Raw genomic sequence first — 18,615 nt, forward strand, 5'->3', positions numbered from 1 at the left:
GATTTAATTACAACTGCTTGGTCTTGACAAGAGTTTAAGGTGCCAAATAAATTGAGCTAGGTGATTCAATCAAATATACTATATTTAAGTCTAGTATACCCGAAGCCCATAAGTACCTTTAACGTTTTTGTAGATATTTCTGCTATTTATAAATTACCCCCTTTACTTCTTGTATACTTTTCCACCCTCTGGAAACAAACCTGAAAACTCCAGTTCATACTATGCTTTTCTTTGGCAAACACAGAAACAACATAACCGTTGCGCACGTAACTACTCATAACCAGCTTTCCCTTCTCCTCTTTATTTATTTCCTAACTTCTGACAGACATTCTTCTTCATCCTTTCTCAGACACGCACACAGACACAGACAACAGACACAAAACTGCAGTACGAGCAGCGTGTCATGGTTAGCCACGCTTTCAGAAGAGAACGAACTCAGCCCTCACCTGCAGGGTTTACCTCCCTCCCAGGTGGTGGATCTGAATCAGCTGACCAGGCATCTCAGGACAGCCCAAAGGCATTATTTCATATAAAAAGAAGCCTGCTGCACCTAAATGAGCTCCCCTAGGATAGTAAAATGAGAGAAGTTCCTGGGAAAGGGAGAAAAGAGAAGCAACTCAGGCAGCGTTATCTCATACGAAAAGGGTATTGGAAAATGAGGCGAGGACAAAGGAGACTATAGAACCTAGCTGTTACCTGGAGTCAGCCCGCTCCTTCCGCAAATAGCGAATACTTCAAAAACACCAGCTAGGAGATGTAAACTACAGAAGAGCGAGCCTAGAGGAAACTACAACGGATGAAGCAAAATCCCACCACAGGGGGTAAGAAATAAATATACCTGTATTAGACTCTTTGCTCCAGCACCTTCAGCCCCTGCATACTAAGCAGAAGATACTGAGTACCCTTGAAGTGCTATCTAGACTAAGGAAATCTCTATTAGACTGTGTCTAAACCAGAAGCTTCACCAGCACAATACTACCTGTTAAAAATGGGAAAGGAAGGGGGAAATAATACTTTTTCCTAGTCAAATACAGCTAGGGTAACAAGCCTCCTGGTGAGCGTGAACACAACGCGCGCTGGCAAAAGGAACCCCTTTGTGCAGGGGTTTTACCGCTAACTAGGCTGGTACTGCTGTGCCAGTAAAGTCCTTGTGGTATAGTCTAATCCTTAGATTGAATTACCTGCCTTCCTCTAATTAGCACCTCCTAAAATATAGGGTGAATCAAAGCAATCATGTTTTAGAATGGCCTAAAGTAAACGGAGTTATGATTTAGACTGAATCAGTGCAGCTAAAGCTAAATTGCTTAGAACAACTGCTCTGATTTCATCTGAGTTCCTGTTAATTTATTAACTTAAATTAGCTATTCCTAACATAGCCTAAATAAGGACAGGTTCCTTTTCTTCATATGAGGCTTCGAGGATGCTAACGTGCCCTACAGTATCACCTTCCTAGCCTTACTCTGCTGGTAATGACACTCCTGCTGTGTTGCCACCGCATGTGTTTATATATCTAAAATAATTTATTTATAGGTAAATTCTAATCCAAATGTTTTAGTCTTAGGGTTTTTTTTCTCCTACTTACACTTGGTATATTGGCAATGAATAGTAGGATATATTTTTTAGCATTGTGCTACTTTAAGTCAGTATGCAAGGTTATCTTCCAGACGCTGTGGAGTTAACAGCTCCTTTTAGTTGAAACTTATTTTCATGATAATGTTACACTTAAAGTTACACTGCTCTAATAAATATTATGAATTCAATACTAGAAGTGTTTTATGCCTTCTAACTAGATTCCTCACCCAACAAAGAGGAAGTCTGAATTCAGACAGGAGTTAGGACTGTTAGGGATAACTTCAATTTCCATCATCTCTTTTATACGCAGCTCTGGCATCCACATCACTTAGCGGACAGAGGATCCTCATCAGGTCTAATGCAACGGATAGGCGACTTCCTAAATGTTGGCTTTAGGGTTATTTTTAGCTAGATGCATAGAAATCTGATTGATGGGGCTGGACTCTCATAAAACTTTCCCCATGGGGAGCTGTATGTTTTATGTCACAATGCAGCAGAGATCAATGCGGCTGCGGAGTTAATCCTGTCCACCAGCGGCTGCACGCTTCCCTTCCCTTGGCTTGTCCACAGTATTACGACCTCGGTCCTACCAGAAATACTAACCCATCAGATAGGGAAACTGAGGCAACAAAGGACCTGTGTCAGATCACACACCTGAGTGTGTTGGCAAAGGTGAAAACACACTTCGGGCTGATATTCAACTCCTTATTTTCTTACACCAGACTGTCCTGACAAGTGTTTTCCTTGGATCACGAGGTACGAGGAAAGAACTCCTTATTTTCCATAGTTAAGAGGACCTTAATCAAAGTAATTACTGAAACTGATCTGATTGGGAAGTAATCTATTTAGAAAAAGTTAAGACTGCCAACTGGGAAGCTACTATCCAACCTCTGAAACTGATTGCTTTAGATGCGGATGATTTCACACTTAATTTTTCAAGTGCTATCGAAAATGTCTTCACCTGTGAATGTTAAAATATTTATTTTTCTAGAACACTAAATAATGGCCATCTAGGCAACTCAACATGTAAACAACATGTTATATTGGCTTTCGAGTATCTCGGTGTATGTGAGTTTCCCCTCCAAGCAATCAGAAGAGAGACACTGCGCTGCAGCTCACACTGCACTTCAGCAAATTAACCTGTGTTTAAAGTACTCTGTAGGGCCTGACACTGTCAAAATCCCTGCCTGAGATAGCCACTCTTTTTAAACGAGCTTGTAAAGAGCTTACTGTTCCCTTACAGGATCAGAGCAGCATGATTCAATTTAAATATTCTGCCCCCTAAAAACCGTAATCTGTTATGAATTTGATTAATCAACTATGCACTTACGGTGCATATTTGCATTTTTTGAAGACTTAACTGGGATGTATAAACATCAAATGAACTTTTCATATACAATAGATGAAAAACAATCTTCCATTTAAAATTTACAAGAGATTGGTGCCAACACTTTAGCGGTAATGTAAGCTGCCAGCAAATGAAAGAATTTCATTCAGACTTAGTCCTTTGCTTTCTGGGCTAATAAGAGTAAGAACCACCATATCTGATCTACGCACGGTAATGAACCAGAAAGGCACTTGTGCGAGGGGAACGCTCCTGAGAAAGCACGGAATAGGGATGCAGTCACGGGGGGGGGGGAACACGACAGCCTTCAAATCTGGGATAATTCTAATAGTCCTATGCTGACGTTCTCAAAGTCCAAACCCCACGATGCATAGGAATTGGCTCCCCTAGGGAGACCAGGCTGAAAACACATGGATGGGGAAGAACTTGTGCAGGGCTTGAACGGGGAAAAGCTGCAAACCCATAAACTGGAAAAGGCAATTTTAGAGTTATATGATTACACTGGCTTCAGCTGCGATCTTGAAATTATCATGATGATGTTCTGGAACTTCCAGTTATTCCTTCAAAAGGGCAAGAAGTCTCAAGCACATTAATTTAAAATTTCTGCCAAATTCCAGTCCTACTTGATACATCCTGCTTTTACAGACTCGCAGAACGGTTGAGGCTGGAAGGGAACTCTGGAGGTCATCTTGTCCAACCCCCTTGCTCAAGCTTTTCTTGCAGGCTCTTGCCAAAATAGTTCAGCATGACTTTCAGTATTGGTTCTTAGAAAAACGTGCAAGTACTCCAGGTTATTACTCCACTTACACCTATGAAAACGTTTCTTCCACAGGAATGAAATATTTGCATAGAAAGCTGCCAGAAGAGAAAATGTGATTCTTAAAGTCTTCTGCAAACACCACTTTTGTTGGTGTCAACCTCAGCAGCATTACAAGTGATCAAAGAAAATAAAAGCCAATACAGTACTGAAAAACTTTGTAAGATGAAGACTAAGTTTCCTTTTGAATTCAGTAGAGTCTCTCTTTTTTTTAATTGCTTAATGCTAGTCAGCCTGCAACAGTGTCACATCAGCGTGCTGGAGAATCAACACAGTGGAAGGAAGTTATCAACACTCGCGGTGGAAGTCTGAAGATGGAAAATCACCTTCAAATTATGAAAATGCATGTACAGCTCCAGCATATGTGGAATGTTTACATCTTTAGAAAGATGATCTAACTGTACCATTAAATCTCTGGGACAGACTGACAAGAGAATTTTTCCTTTAATGAAAGAACTTTGTCAGATGAAACAGGAATGTCAGCTTTAGCGCATACTCCACTGACTGGAACGGGATCAAGTCTTAACTAAGTTCCACACAATGTTTTCAGGGGAAAAGCGGAGAATGTTTTATGGAATTTAAGTCTGGATTTGGCTTGCATCCTAGAACATATATCTTGTTATGAAAACTGCTGAAACACTTTTAAGTGGGCAAGCCACAAGTGTCCTTGGAGCTATCCAGTCAACTGGAAGTCACACAGGCAAAACCTCCTAAAGTAGGAAAGCTTGAAACTGGAAAGAGGGGGGGTGAGGGAGGGGCAAATAATCTTGGAAGCATATCTGTTACATAGAACTGTTCGCTTGTGCCTACAGCATGAAGTAGTTACAACTTGTTTTCTGCTATTGTCACAGATCCAGTATGTTACTCTAGCTAAACCATAATCTCTTCCTGCCTCAGTTCATCCATGTGTAAACCTGGTTTGCTCTTACCTTAATGTGTCATGGGGCTTAATTAATAACACTTAGGTCCTTTAAGTCCTCTACAAACATTAACTACTTCTTGTAACAACTCTCCAAGGTATTATTATCCCCATTTTACTGATGGAAAAATGGCAAAAGAGGTGACTTGCCCAAGGCAACAGAGTAATAGCTATACTCAGAGATCTTCTTCCTGGACTACTGCATTGTAACGGCAGAAACTTATCAAGAAAGGCAAAGTCAATAAGTGCAATCTCAAAATTACTTTTAAAAGTGTACCGTAAGCAACTGGAGGACTATGAAAAACCCCCACCAGAAACAATAAGCTTGGGATCAGGACAAGTGCTATAATCATCACCACAGAGGAAGAAATACCCTAGGCAGATCTAGGCTAGAGCTCACCAAAACAGTCACAAAGAAATAATGAGACCTGTCCTCTCATGTGCTCCTAAGTACCATGAAACTGAGCAACAGGCTTGTACGGTACTCTCCAGTAACACAGAAGCGAGCAGATAATCAATGTGGTACACAACATGCTAACATCTCACGCCGCGTTCCCAGCACCGACAGGGAATGCCAATAACGGGTTGAGATGGCGGTGGTCCTGCACGCTACTGGCCAGCGCATCACGGCCGCCTTCCCCGGCTCCTGCCCTCACCAGCGACAGCAGACAAAGTTGGTGTTATTCCCCGCTGCCCAGCCACGCTGACACCCTTCGCAGCAGCCTTTCGCCGCCCGGGATCCCTCGCCCGGGCAGCCTGCGGCGTCGCGCTGGTGCCCGGCATCCCCCGGGGAGGCAGTGGGCCGGCAGCCCCCCGCCGTCCTCCCCGTCCCCCCGCGCCCGGAGCCGGTGACAGGCACGTCCAGCGCTGCCGCCCCGGCGCGGCGACAACAGCGGGCAGCAACAGGCGCGTCCTCCGCGGGAGCCAGCGCCGGGCACGGCCCGCCCGTGTGCGGCAGGCGCCGGGATGCAGCCCGCGGAGCTACGCCCCCTGAGCCGGCCCGGCCCGGGACGCGCCCCCGCCGCCCGCCGCCGCGCACAGCCCAGCCCCCGCGGCGCCCACCGCCGCCCGGGGCGCGGGACGGGACGGGGCGGGCGGGACGGGGGGCGGCGGAGCCTCACCGCAGGCCTCGGCCTAGAGGGGGAGGCGAGGGGTGTCAGCGCGGGGGTGACAGCCGCGCCGCCCGCTCCCCCGGCGGCCGGGGGCCGGCCCGGGAGGGCTGCGGCCCCGCTCCGGCGCGGCCGGGGCTGGCTGGCCTCCGCGGCCGGCGAGGGGAAGGTTGAGCGGGGAGGGACGGGGTGCCTCCGCAGGCAGCGGGGCGCGGAGCCCGGCGGGCGGGCGGGGACGCGGGGCGCAGGGGCCCGCCGCGGGGCAGGCCCCGAGGGGAGGCTCCCGCCGGTCAGTCCGGAGCGGCCACCCCTTGCCTTCCCACCTGATCCCGGGCTGGGACCCCGCGCTGGCTGAGCCGCCGCGTCAGTTACCTGCGGGTGCGGGGTGCCGGGGAGGCGGGCCCCCGGTGTCCGGGTCCCCGGCGGCCGGGCCGGGCCGGGCCGGGCCGGGCGGGCGCCGCTGTGTTTACACCGCCACCGGGGCTCCGCGCTCCGCAGCCGCTCAGCAGCCAGTCGCCATTTCCCGCCTACCGACCTGCTACACCACACGGAGGGACCCGGATGGGGAGAGGGGCCGCCGCGCAGGCGCAGCCCGGCCGGGGGAGGGGGGCCTGGGGACGGCGGCGCCGGGGCAGGCCGGGAAGGAGGGAAGCCGGGGCCTGGCGCGGGGAGCGGCGCCTCGGGGTGGCGGGGCCCGGCGGGCGGGCGGAGAACGACGGGCCGCGGCGCGGCGGGGGTGCGGGTGAGGGCCCGGCCGCCGCTTCCCCGGGCCGGGAGCCGCCGCCAAGGGGCGGGGAGGCTGCGCCTGAGGCGCCGGAGCCGAGGCTGCCTCACTCTCTTGGCGCCGGGCCGGGCCGCCCGCCGCGCCCCGAGGTGAGGCGAGGGGCGAGCTGTGAGGAGAGGCGCGGGGCGGCGGCGCGAGCGCCCGAGGGGCGGCAGAGCCGTGAGGGGGGGCGGCGGCCGCGGCCCCGCCGCGCCCTGAGCTGAGGCGAGGGGGGAGCGCGCCGCCGGCGGCCGCCACCGAGGGGTGCGCGGCTGCGGGAGCGGGTCGCGGCGGCCCCCGGGGCCCCGCCGGCCGGGGAGCGGCCGGCAGCGAGCCGCAGGGCGCCCGGGCTGGCCGCCCGCGGTCCGGCTCGGTTCTCCCCCCGCGGAGGAGGCGGGCGCGCCGGGCCAGACCTCTCCCGCTGGGGCCGGGCGCCGCTCGGGGAAGCTGCTGGGGCCGGGCGCCGCTCGGGGAAGCCGCTGCGGCCGGGCGGGAGTGTTTCCCCGCGGAGCGGAGCGGCGGCGCGGTTGCGGGCGGGAGTAGCGTTTTCCTGCGCTCCCCGGGGAGGAGGCGGCGCGGCGGGAAGGGCCGAGGCGAGTTCGCCGCGGCCGGTGCGCGGCCAGCGCTGCAGCCGGAGGGGCGGGCGGGAGCCCGGCGGGGCCGCGGCCCCGGGGGAGGCCGCCCCCGGTCCTCGCCGCTCCGGCCGCCCCCTCCCCTGCCCGGGGGGTTGGCGGCCTCGCTTCCCTCCTGGCAGCCTGAAAAGCTCCCCTGGGCCGGGCAGCCTGGCCGTGTACGGCGGGCTGCCGGCTCCGCGCGTTGCCGGTGCCCTCTCGCCCGAGCCGCCGCCGGCTGGGCTGCTGCAGCTCTGCCTTCTTCTGCGAGGCGTAGGGCAGTGCTGGTTCTGTGGTTTGAGTTTGTGTTTTGAGACGCCTGTGGAGTCTCGTGTGAAGCTTTATTTCTACTTTCTCTCTTTTTTTCTTTTAAGGCAGCCTCTTTCGGTGTGCAACGTTGAGGATGCTGCATGCTTTAGTATTTGAATGACTTAACGGAGCAGCTTGACCATCTCATGCAGTGAAGTATAAGAGGATGTAGCGAGGTTAGATTTGTAATTTGCATCCTACTGAACTTGTAGATCTAATTTTTCTTTCCATTCCTGATCACTTTTATCCACCAAGCTTTTTAAACAGAAGTCTTCAGTTCTCAGGGTAAGATGTGTTACGATATTAGGATAACCTCTCAAGGTCTTGCGGAAAATGGAATGTTTTTACAAAAATGGCTTGTATCCACATTTTCCAATTTAGCAGTAGGCAGAAACCCACGCAGATATCGTGTTTTCTTTTTCTAGTACCTGTTGACTCCCTTCTTGGCTTTTAAACCTGGATCATATTATAAAAGTCCCAGCTCTCTAGTCACTTAAAATATTTATTGGCTTGTTAAACTGAACCACATCTGCTGCTGTGGGGCCAAGATTTGTTTTAGAATTCTGTCACAGGACTCTAGTATTTGTTAGCAGAAGCCATTATAAAGCTAATTTTACCGTGGTTTCTTCAGAAAAGAGGTCATAAAAAGGCAGTGGAAACAGTGTAGTCCTCATCAGAACAAGTAGCCTTATTCCTTCAGAGCACTGAAGTATTTCTAAACACGCTCATTAACCGTAGTACTTGAATATTTTTTGTATGATCAGCTGTGAAAAAGGTTAGCTTGGACATGTTAAAACTTAATTAAGATTGTTTGTCAGTCCATTAAGAGGAACTAGTATGGCAAGATAAATTTGTGATGTCTCATAGTACAAACCCAAAAGGACATTCACTGATACTTAGAAAGTGGGAGTTTTGAAAAATGGTAGGTGGAAATACTTTTTCAAACCATGTAATTAGAATGAAACTAGCTGCCAGAGGAAATCATTGAGCAAGATTCAAAGCAAGCAGATATTTGTATGAATACCAAAACGGTCTGGTGCCTTTATAACGAAAGCCAAAAAAACGTTCAGAAGGGAGATTAAAGCATATGACTCAGGGTTCAAACTAATCTTTATGGGAATGACAACTGTACTTTTCTGTGTTGCAGAATATTAAAATAGGTCTTCCACAGCGGTCTTGTGCTGTCCTCGAGTTGCCTGGTTCTGAGCCGTGTCAGGGAGAGGGTATCGGACCAGCAGGGTTGTGAGCTTTGCCACGTGTCAGGTGGGAATATGTGAAGTCATATTGCTAATTGGCATGGCTGTGAAGGCAAAAGTTCAAAGGTCCACCTGCTGTAACCTGTTCCCCACATTATAATGTGTGCCATGGAAAGAGCATTAGCTCTGCCTGTGTGTAAAATGTAAAAACGCTAAATGATGCCGTGTCTGCCTGCGTACGCATGAAGCGTTAAAAGCTTTGAACGCGTATTCGGTTCAAAGAAAAGGTTTGTGTGTTGGCAGCGGCAGGTTTTCCCCCAACGGTGGATTTCAGGCACTGTCAGACTGAGATATTCTAGGTGCGTGTTTTCCTCACCTTACAGAGGAACTGAAGGAAAAAGAATGAATAGTTGCCAGAATGTTGCACATTCTTGAAATGTTATATTCCGAGTGTTCACTGGAAAGGCCATTCTTCATATTTTATGATTTCCTCCCAGCTCTTTTTTTCCGAAGTCTTGCTGATCCATTAGCTTTGTGTTTATAGGCTCATTTAAAATGACGTGCTTTAGAGTGACTTCCCTGTTTGCTGTAGAGATTAAGTATCGGTGAGTCCACTGGTTTCTCTTGGTAAGCTGTTTCAAATATCTGCAGTTAGAGGTTGTATTTTGTTTCAGGCTTGAGTTTAACTTCCAGCTATTGGATCTAACGCTTCTCAGCAAGATTTGTAAGTCATGCACTGATGGAGTTCCTCCTTCGTGTGTCAGGGCCCACGTGTAGGGATCGGGTCATCCCTCAGAATTCTGTTTCATGAGCTAAAATCCTAAATCCTGCCTTGTGGGCTTTGCCTTGTCGGGGGGAAAGGTTTAATTCCCTAGATAATTTTTTTTGGGGGGGGGGTCTTTCTTTAAGTTCTCTCTAGTATTTCAGCGTCCTTCTTGCAGATGCCACTTGGTACTCTGTGCACGGCAGTTCAATCCAGTTTATTTTGCCAAAGTGAAAACTACTGTGACGTGACCCAGAGATCGTTGTTGTATAAACAAAAAAAATCTTGTTGGGGTTTATATTTTTTAAATTACCTATTTCCAATAATTGTTGTTTCTTTTGCTTATCTGAAGGGAATAAATTTTGTTTAATAGGTAAACAGAACCATGCACTTGACTTAAATGAGAAGCAGCGACCAGGCGATGCTTGCTCCTTCATGCCTAGACGTCTGTGATTCAATCTGTCTGTCCAGGAACAGCTACAGACTTGCTGTTCTCGCTGCTGACACTTCAGCTGACAGGAATCAGCATTCATATGGCACTCTATCCCCCACAGAAACAAAGGCAAGCGCAAATCTAAACGAACCTTTATTTTTGTTTGATCTAGCACAGTGCATCATTGAAGATTGTCATGAGACAATCCTCTAGGGATAGAAACACACAGCCACAAGCGGTCAAGTCTCGTTTTAGGAAGTTAACCTACAGAGTAACCATACCAGCAGTCCCGCTGTGGCTACACGGGGAGAGTTTGATACAGGTTGAGGGATTAGGGTATTGCGGTTTCTGTATTGGCATGACGTTCTTGCATAAATGTCATTGCCCTGTTTCTGGCTGGCTTGAAAATTCCACTGCGTTCTTGTACCTGGGTATATATGTCCCCAATTGTTTTGGGGTTTTGTTTTCCTATTTTATTTAAACCACTGCTGTACTAGAGAAATATGGTCTCCTTAGTCCTGGAGTCAGCTAGAAAGCTCTAGCTAGTGCAGAACACCGTGCTGTTTCTCCGCAGTGATGTAAAGCACCCAATCTCACATTTTCTAGTTTATTGCAGCAAGGTTTTTGATCCTATTAAGTATTCTGTTTTTTCTCCTCAAAGAAGGGTCTCGGGTTACTTAAAGTTTAACTTAAAGTTAACATACTCGGGTCCCAGGGTACTTCAAGTTCTGTATACATCCTGGAATAACGATTGCAATTGACAGCTAGATTTATGGCGTGCTGAAATTCTCCGTAATACGGATAAAGCAGAAAGATGTCCGACACAGAATTTGTTCAGAGGCTGGTGTTGAACAGTGAAATGGACTCTGCTGAGAACTCGGGACCTCAAAAACCTCACTTCAAGTAAAATAGCGTTTTTTGATCCAGCTTTTCTCCAATATGCAGACAAAATGGTGGTATTAAATATATTTGTATACAAGAAAACCTTTTATGCACTCCATTACATATATTTCTTTGCCTTGGGAACACGTAAGAACATTTTGACAGCTGTTAATCAGTTTTGTTGATTCACTGTTTTGAGGATACGCAACCAATGTTGGTAACGCACGCCATGTTTTGAGCAAGGTTAATGACGGACCGCGTGTACCAGTAATTTTATTGCTGCTACCTGAGAAACACAGTTTTAGGGTAATAAAATGTCATGAGTTCAAATAAAAATTTGAGCTTTTCTTGGGGCATGTGGAAGTTGAAATGACTTTTTTCATGCTTTGTTGGGGTACGTGCCAGTATGTAAATTCGTTACTTGCTGTAAGATATTCGGGAAAGAGTGAACTCGTGGAGCGGAGGCGAGTTCTCCGCATACCACCAGCACACGCCACACGGGTATTTGTTCAGGCAAATCCACGGGAGTTTGAAGTGAGCAGGGAGCGGTTATGTGTGCAGGACAGTGCCTCATCGGTGGATGTACCATAAAGTGACAGATAAAGACCTGGCTCCTTCCTCTTTTATTATTGGTTTGGCCGCTGGCGGGTCATGCATTGAATTGGGGGGTGGGGGGAGATTTACTATGTAGCATTTTATAACCGAGTTTTCAAAAACTGTCCATGCAGCGGGTCTACTGCATGTATTAATGCTAAACGGCAGCAGAAATGCACGACACCGTGTGTAAAGTCTAGTCAACCTCGTGTATTTTCCAGGCAAATCATGCTGTGATTCACTGAAAACATTTAGTGTTCTACTGCAAAATACTTGCTTACAAGAGATCTTTGTTCTGCAGGCTTTGGATTTTTCACCGTTTATGATTTTGTCTATATGAAAATGTAAAATGATAACATTTAATAAAATACTTACACCATTAGTTATTTAGTATCTGTTTTCGTCTTGTCACTTTAGTCTTCAAAGTATTTTAAACAGAATGCTCTTTGCGGCTCTTAAAATCCTGAAAAATGTGGTGTGTTTTATTTTATTTCTTATAGAGCTGGTTTTTACCTTTTGGTGAGATGCTACCCGTCAGTTTGTTTGGTTTTCCTAATGTTTAAACTAAAACAGGTTCCTCAGTGAGTCTTAGCTTTCGTGGGAGCCGTGTAACTTTGAGAAAGCTTTAGCAAAACCTGCGTACCGAAAACCTGCAAAATTGGACAGCTGGGAGGAACTAGAATAAACTGCGGTATTTCTTTGTTCGTTGTAGGTGCCTGCGTTTCTCATGCTCGTTGAGGCCATCCTTCAGCCGCGGCAGCAGAGTCTTCAGCTTGCTGTTAATTGTTTTCCTTCTGTTCGTTACAGAGGTGCTTGGGGTTGACGTGGTCATGGCTATGCTGAGGCTTTTCCCGCTAAGCAGGATAAACACCCCTCTCCTTTCACACTTACTAGGTTGGAAGACTGAATCAAATCATCTTAAGAGGAGAATTGTCTTCCTCTTTAGTCTTTTTTTGGGGGAGAGAGAGAGAAAGGAACATGGAAGCGAGGAGGAGGGGAGGGAGGAAGGAGAACAAGAGTGGCAGAGAGAACGTTAAGTGAATTCTGGTTGCGTTTTTTTTCCCCTCCTCAACAAGCTAAACTTTTACCAGCTTCGAATTTCCTGTATGTCTCTGAGGTATAAGGGAGTACTCGTCTTTTAAACTGAAACAAAGATTTATTCTCTGATTTTTAACCACCTAATTGATTTGAGCTGTCTGTAATGGAGTAACAGTTGCATACGCTTTGAACGTTCATATCCCATCTGTATGCTAATGCCTCTTCAAGTCAGATTTCTCTTCAGGGCTGGGCATAAAAACAAAGTGCCGCAATCACTTGCTGATCAAAAATGACTTGGGAATATGTATTTTCTCACTTTAACCTTGGGCAAAATATTTTTGGCATCACAGCGTTCATTTACATGGACTTGTGAGTGCTGTTAAAGTATAGCCTTTTATAACGGGGATTTTTAGAGTTTGGTTATTTATGCAAAGTGTATAGGTGTTCTGTTTTCTTGTAACTTTGCGTTTGAAATCTTTAGGAAATGGGACAATTGCAGGAATTTTCTTGGTCTTTGATATGGTATCAGCTCTCGGTGCGTGAGGAATCCAGTATTCTCCCAAACTTCCCCCCCCCGAGTTGTTCTATGGTAATGAGTTTCTGTCTGCACTGTGCTTTGAAGCTGTAAAGTGTTGTTACTCGTTAATTAAAAAATCGGTAGAGATCACCGCGTTTAAGCGGATGCAGATAATTCACGATACATTCAAAGCAGTTCATCCAATAACCCTGCTGCCACAGTCTGTACTATATTTTAATTACCCGTTATTCTGCTGGATGCCAAAATCTGGGCTTTGCCTCTTGTCGCTGAAGAAGGAAGACGCCCAGACGTCTGCTCTCCGGCCGGCTGTCATTGTACCTTTACACCCAGCACCCTGGGCAGCAGTTTTTTACCTCATTTCACCCACGCGGCTTTCAGGGTTCAAGTAACTTTTGGAGACGGACAACGGAATTACCGCAGGCGTTCCTGAACACGAGCTTCCCCCACCCTAACGCTTCTCGGTTGACACCAGAGCGCCTTCAGCCAGCACGGAGATGCGGTAGGTGCTTAGGCTGCTTCCTGGGAGCTGGCGGGCGCAGCGGTAGTCGCTGCACGTGGCTTTCGGAACGGCACGAGAGGGAAGCAGAAGAGGGCTGAATCACGTGGAAAACCTGGAAATACGCCTGCGTGTTCAGAAGAGAAATGCTTCTTGTCCCTCTCTTTTTGAAGGACGTATCCATTTCTTCGATGGAAATTGGTTTGCTGGGTGCCCTTACTGAGGAGATCCGAAACTGGGCCCAACCAAGGGATCTTAGCAAAGCAAGATCTGAACGGGTTCGGTCGTTCACGTGGCCGGATTCATCCCGCCGCGCTGCAGGCACTCAGCCTGGATGCCTGGATCAGGAGCCCTGGCTCAAGCATTCCGTGGCAAGCCGGAGGGAGAGTTGAACTCCGCGTGGAGGAGCCTGTTCCTTTCCGTGAGCTGTGGTAAGAAGCCCAGAAGAACTAGGCGCTTCGCAACTTAGCCTTGCGAAGTGCCTCAAGTTGGGGAGTAGGAATCGAAGCCTTTGTACCAGGCGCCGTCGGCTCGGTGCTGCAGCGGTTACTGCGTGTCTCTGTCTTTGCGCTCCGGATAACTCGCTTTCCATTTCCTTACAACTTCTGGTATGATTTTGATTAGTAGATTGAAAAATGAAGTGTAGGGAATGAAATGGAGAATAAAGTCTTTGGGTTAGCCCTTAATAAAACTTTTGCAATACGATGATGCGTTGCAAAATGATTTGGATAATTCAGACTGTGTGCGTGGTCACTGCTAGCCCCGACAGCGATTCGGATGTCGTTGCAGCTACTTCCAAAGTATAAATACAAAAGGCGAATTTATCACATTAGGATGTTCCTTATGTTTTAAAAGCAGTTTTTGTAGATACTCAAGAAGTGAGTCTCGACGCAAGCGTCCTTCCTGCGCGCTCAATCGCAGCTCTACACGGGGGTATAGTTCACATTTGAAAAATGCCTGCTAGACGCAGCCCAGCGTCGTTTGTTCTCTCTTGTCCGATTTCCTCAGCGTTCTGTGCAGATTATTAGCAGCTGAAATTCTGCACGCTCGGAAATAATCCCTCTCCCATCCCTGCGCGCAGAGCTGTGTATGTAGACGACGCGCCAGGAGAGGCGAGAACGCGGAGCTTCCGAAGCGAGGGTATATGACCTTTCTGTTGTAATAATTAATGCCACCAGTCACGGCTCTTAACACTTAAATTGGGTCAGAAATGTTGAGTCATCTGCTGCTTAACGTTTTCATAAAGCACCAGTTTCGGTCCCTTTTCCCAGATAAGATTCCCAAGCTTTAATTTTAAAAAGTTGTTTTAATTTTTATCCCGAAGGGTTCTGTCTTGGTTGAAGACGCCTGCACTGGATGCGCCCAGGGAAGAGGGAGCGGTCGCTTGTGCTGCCGGGAGCTGTGGCTCCTCAGGGGACCAGCCTGGTGGCCGGTAGCCACGCTGGCCTCTCGCAGGGAAGAGCTAACGTAAGGGGCTGGGGGCAGAGGCAGACGCCACGGTTTATCAGCAAGGGTCCTTTTCACTCCAAATGGACCGTTTGCTTCAGCCTCGTAACAGTGACACGTTTTTCGCTTTCCAAAACGCATGATGCTTCTAAGAAAGACCGAAGCTGCTGGCCACCGGTGTCTCACAAGTTAATGCCAGTTGCTCGGACGCAGATTGGGGAAAAACATAAAGTAAGTAGATTTTTTGTGTTGCTTTTGAATAGTGCTTTTTCCCTGTAATCCCAAGTCGGTAGGAAGCCCATTTCCCAATAACTACATTTAACCCAGTGTGGCGTGTGTTTGCCGGTTATGTGAGGGTGGAGCTGTTAGTCTTTGTGGCCTTAAAAAGTAAGCGTAGGGAAAAGAAGGAACTAATCGGAAATCATTCTAGCAAAAATGGGATAACTGAAGTGATTTTAGTTTCTCGGTACAGTCAAAATAAAGTATGCTCCGTCTCTTTTATCAGCTGATGCTTTTTTTTTTCCTCCTTTTCCCGCCCCCCCTCTTTTTTCCTTCCAATTTAAAGAATTGTATTAAAATTCAGCTAACGCGGCTTCGAGAAGAGCAGCGTGCCTGGCTGGCTAAAGCGGCTGCTGCTAAGTAAATCTGGTCTGCGTTCTGCTGCAAGTAGGGGCTTTCTCACGGGGCGGTGGCGAGGAGCCCGCGCTCGTCCTCGCCGCGCTCACGTCGTCTCGCCAGGGACGCCGCCGAGCGCTTGGCCGTGCGGGACGGCGAGGTGACGGGAAGCTCGTAGGAGCGCGTACGAGAGCGGGATGAAAAGGTGCGGGAAGGTTTGTTGGTCCTACGAGCTGCTTTTTTCCAAGAGACGACTCCTTCAACGCGTCGCCGTGTGGATCGAACGTTATTTACACCAGGAGCCTTGCAACAGGAATTCGGTGAGCGGCACGCTGCCGCAGCTCCCTGGAGATGCTGTTCAGAAGGAGCTGGGCCGGGCCGGGCCGACATTTAAAGATGCTTTGTTTGATTTTTCTTGTAAACCAGTTCCACCAAATGTGAGAGCCAGTTTTATTTTGAAGTCTAGCTGGTGGTTCCAGGGAAGCAGATGTTTAAGTAGCTCGCTCGCTCTGAAATGTGTCAACGTTTTGTATGCTGCGATTTCCATGGAAACAGGTATTGGCTCAGCAGAAATGGCAGAGGGATTTCAAAATCGCATTTTAAAAAACAAAATCAAGCTAGGTTAGTCATTCTTCTTTTACTCATCAACACCGACAGTGGTGCTGAACAGAGCCTGCCTTTTGAGTAGATGAGGTGTAGTCATGCGAACCGGCAGATCAGTGATTAATATTTTAAATTAATGTTTTTAAAAAGTGAGCTAGTGCTTGACAGAACTTTATTAGAAAAACGGGCATTTAATGCGTTGTTCAGCGCATGCTCTTCTACGTACTTGAGGGCAATCCCCCTTCGATCGCTTCTTTGGGCCTCCACCTCCATCAAAAGAGGTGAAACGGGGATTGGATGAGAACGACGGATTTCAGCTAGGTGGCAAAGGACACTTTTCTTAAAAAAAAAAAAATGCAAAGTGGCGCATGGAACACCGCACTGATGACTTGTGAGTTTGTACTCTTTAGGAGCGTGTAAAAATGAAGCAAGCCCCATTTTTGGGGGCTACTTCATTGGCCTTTGGGGACGTTTGCTTTAGGACTAGCCTGCTCACAGCCCAAGCCGTCGCCCCGCTTCAGCATTGCTGCGGCATTAAAACATAGGATTAAACAGCGGGAGTTGTTGCTTCCCAGGATGCTGTACAAGGAACAAACCCACATGGAGCTGAGGACGAGGAGCTCCAGGAATTCCTGAAGAATGAAGATGCCTCTATTTATTGTCTTCCATCTTCAGCTGGCTATTCAGACATTCGGATTTATTTTCCAGCCCGAGCAGCGGTTAGATGTGAATCAAAGAGCCCGAGTCCTCCGGAGCGGCGATCCCAGCCGCTGGAAGCGAGGCGGCGCGGGAGAGGAGGTGCTGCAGAGGGGAGGAGGAGGTAGGAGAAGGCAGCGGCGCGGAGCTGTGGCGTCGGGCTGCGAGGCCGGGCTGTGAGGGAGGAACCGGCGGGAACGCGGTCCCGAAGAGGCTGCTGGCGCTGCGCGAGGAGGAGGAGGGCGGCAGGGAGAAGCGGGGCCGAGACGGCGGCACGGGACCGGCTGGGGCGCGGGGGGAAGCAGCAGCAGCCACGTCTGTACGCGCGAGGGGAGATGGCTCAGAAAACGGCTCTAACGGAGCCCCCTACAAACAAACGGAAAGAAAAGCAAGGAACGTTGCTCTGAAAGCACTGGCAGGTTCCCAAAAGAACACAGAGCTTTTTTTTTTTGTTCCCCCACTGAAGTGGAATTTGTTTGACAGAACAATTCCCCTTAGAAATAAAATTCTTTAAACATTGGATCACTAAATAATGAAGGGTGAAGTGCTTCGTGACCTAAATTAGATGCCTTAAAAGGATACCCACCACAATCAAACTGTGTTTCTACGTGGGCTATACTTAAGCCAAATATTTTCCCAAAATACAGAGACAAAACAAGCCTACGGTTCACGCGTGCAGTTTGCTGGCCAAGTCTCCCAGCTCTTTTCAAATAGCAAAAGGCGACATTTGCCGGTTGTCACAACTTTGGTGAGGGCCGCGGGCGCATCGGGAGCGGCGCCGCTCGCTCTGCCCGGGGGACGCCAACCAAACCAGCGACGAAATCGTCCTCCAAGCCAGGCAGGCGCGTCTCCTCCGAACTGCACGGCCCCTTCCTTGCCTGAGCATGAAATACGCCATCAAACGCTGGGTACCAATCGCTCGAGGAACAGAACAGAAAACCACGAGAAGGAAGCGTGCTGGCTGAGACCAAAGGGCCATCTGGCTGCTCTCTTGCCATTTTACCATCTTCTTCAAATCCTATGGAAAACATTACTTCTCCTCACCTTGCCTAACCGATTTTATCCTGTAAGGAAGGTGGGTGCAGACGTGGGGGTGTTTCCTGGGAAAGGGAGGTGTCCCTCTGTCACCTTGCAGGCCTTGCGGCCGTCACAGACCCAGTCGGTCGCTGCAGGCGCGCAGCTGGTGCCACCGCAAGCCAAGCCTTGCTCAAAGCGGCGAGGCAGGCGCCGAGCCTGAGCTCACTGCGGCCCCCGAGCTTGCTGTGGTCCCCGAGCTCGCTGCGGCCCCCGAGCTCGCTGCGGCCCCTGAGCTCGCTGCGGCCCCCGACCTTGCTGCAGTCCCCAAGCTCGCTGCGGCCCCCGAGCTCACTGCGGCCCCCTCCGGGGCTCGCGGCAGCCATGGGGGAGCCGATACGGCAGTTAACAGGCAACGGTTTAGCAAGGCGCCGAAAGGCAGGATGAGTGCCGTTTTCATTTTTACTGTCATTGGACCTAAAGAATCTCAACATGGGACTGTCGTAAAGTAAGAGCCAGCCTGTGGCATAAAGAAAACAACAAGAGAAGTTATATTAAATAAGAAATTGATTGTAGTTACAGCAAGACTGTAATTATAAAATTCACCTGTCTCCCACCATCAGTTACCTGATGATTTTGCCTAGGAAGGCCCCCTGATGTCGTTCTGTAGCCTGGACAGCAGTACCCAGGCTCCAGGGAAAACGGGAATGAGCCGAAACCCAGTAAGGCATCCTTCATCCTTCCCGTCATTTCCCATCTCGCCCGGGAGGGTGAACGCACCGAAACCGCCCCGGCGCACTAACGCAGCAGAACTGCTTTTGATATAGAAGGGGGTTTTTCGGTCTGTTGTTTTCAA

The 18,615-nt window shown here is 49.0% G+C and overlaps 1 protein-coding gene and 1 long non-coding RNA gene across 4 annotated transcripts in view; one reads left to right on the forward strand and one right to left on the reverse strand.

Moving 5' to 3' along the window:
- Nucleotides 1–6,274, reverse strand: part of CTDSPL2 (CTD small phosphatase like 2) — a 43,869-nt gene extending 37,595 nt beyond the window's left edge. For 2 of the 3 annotated variants that reach the window (XM_087743309.1, XM_087743311.1), the window contains exon 1: nt 6,135–6,274. The gene's annotated coding sequence lies outside the window, so the exon portion shown is untranslated. The remainder of the gene's footprint in view (nt 1–6,134) is intronic. The other variant, XM_087743310.1, reaches the window with a different exon arrangement.
- A 242-nt stretch (nt 6,275–6,516) lies between these two features.
- On the forward strand, nt 6,517–11,695 carry LOC148050338 (uncharacterized). Its single transcript, XR_015701250.1, has 2 exons — nt 6,517–6,635; nt 7,511–11,695. It is a non-coding gene; the product is annotated as an uncharacterized LOC148050338 (long non-coding RNA).
- Nucleotides 11,696–18,615: the final 6,920 nt, after the last annotated feature.

The sequence above is a fragment of the Nipponia nippon genome, unplaced genomic scaffold, assembly GCF_047370975.1.
Source record: "Nipponia nippon isolate SJK-2023a ecotype South Korea unplaced genomic scaffold, ASM4737097v1 scaffold_9, whole genome shotgun sequence".
Lineage (NCBI taxonomy): Eukaryota > Metazoa > Chordata > Aves > Pelecaniformes > Threskiornithidae > Nipponia > Nipponia nippon.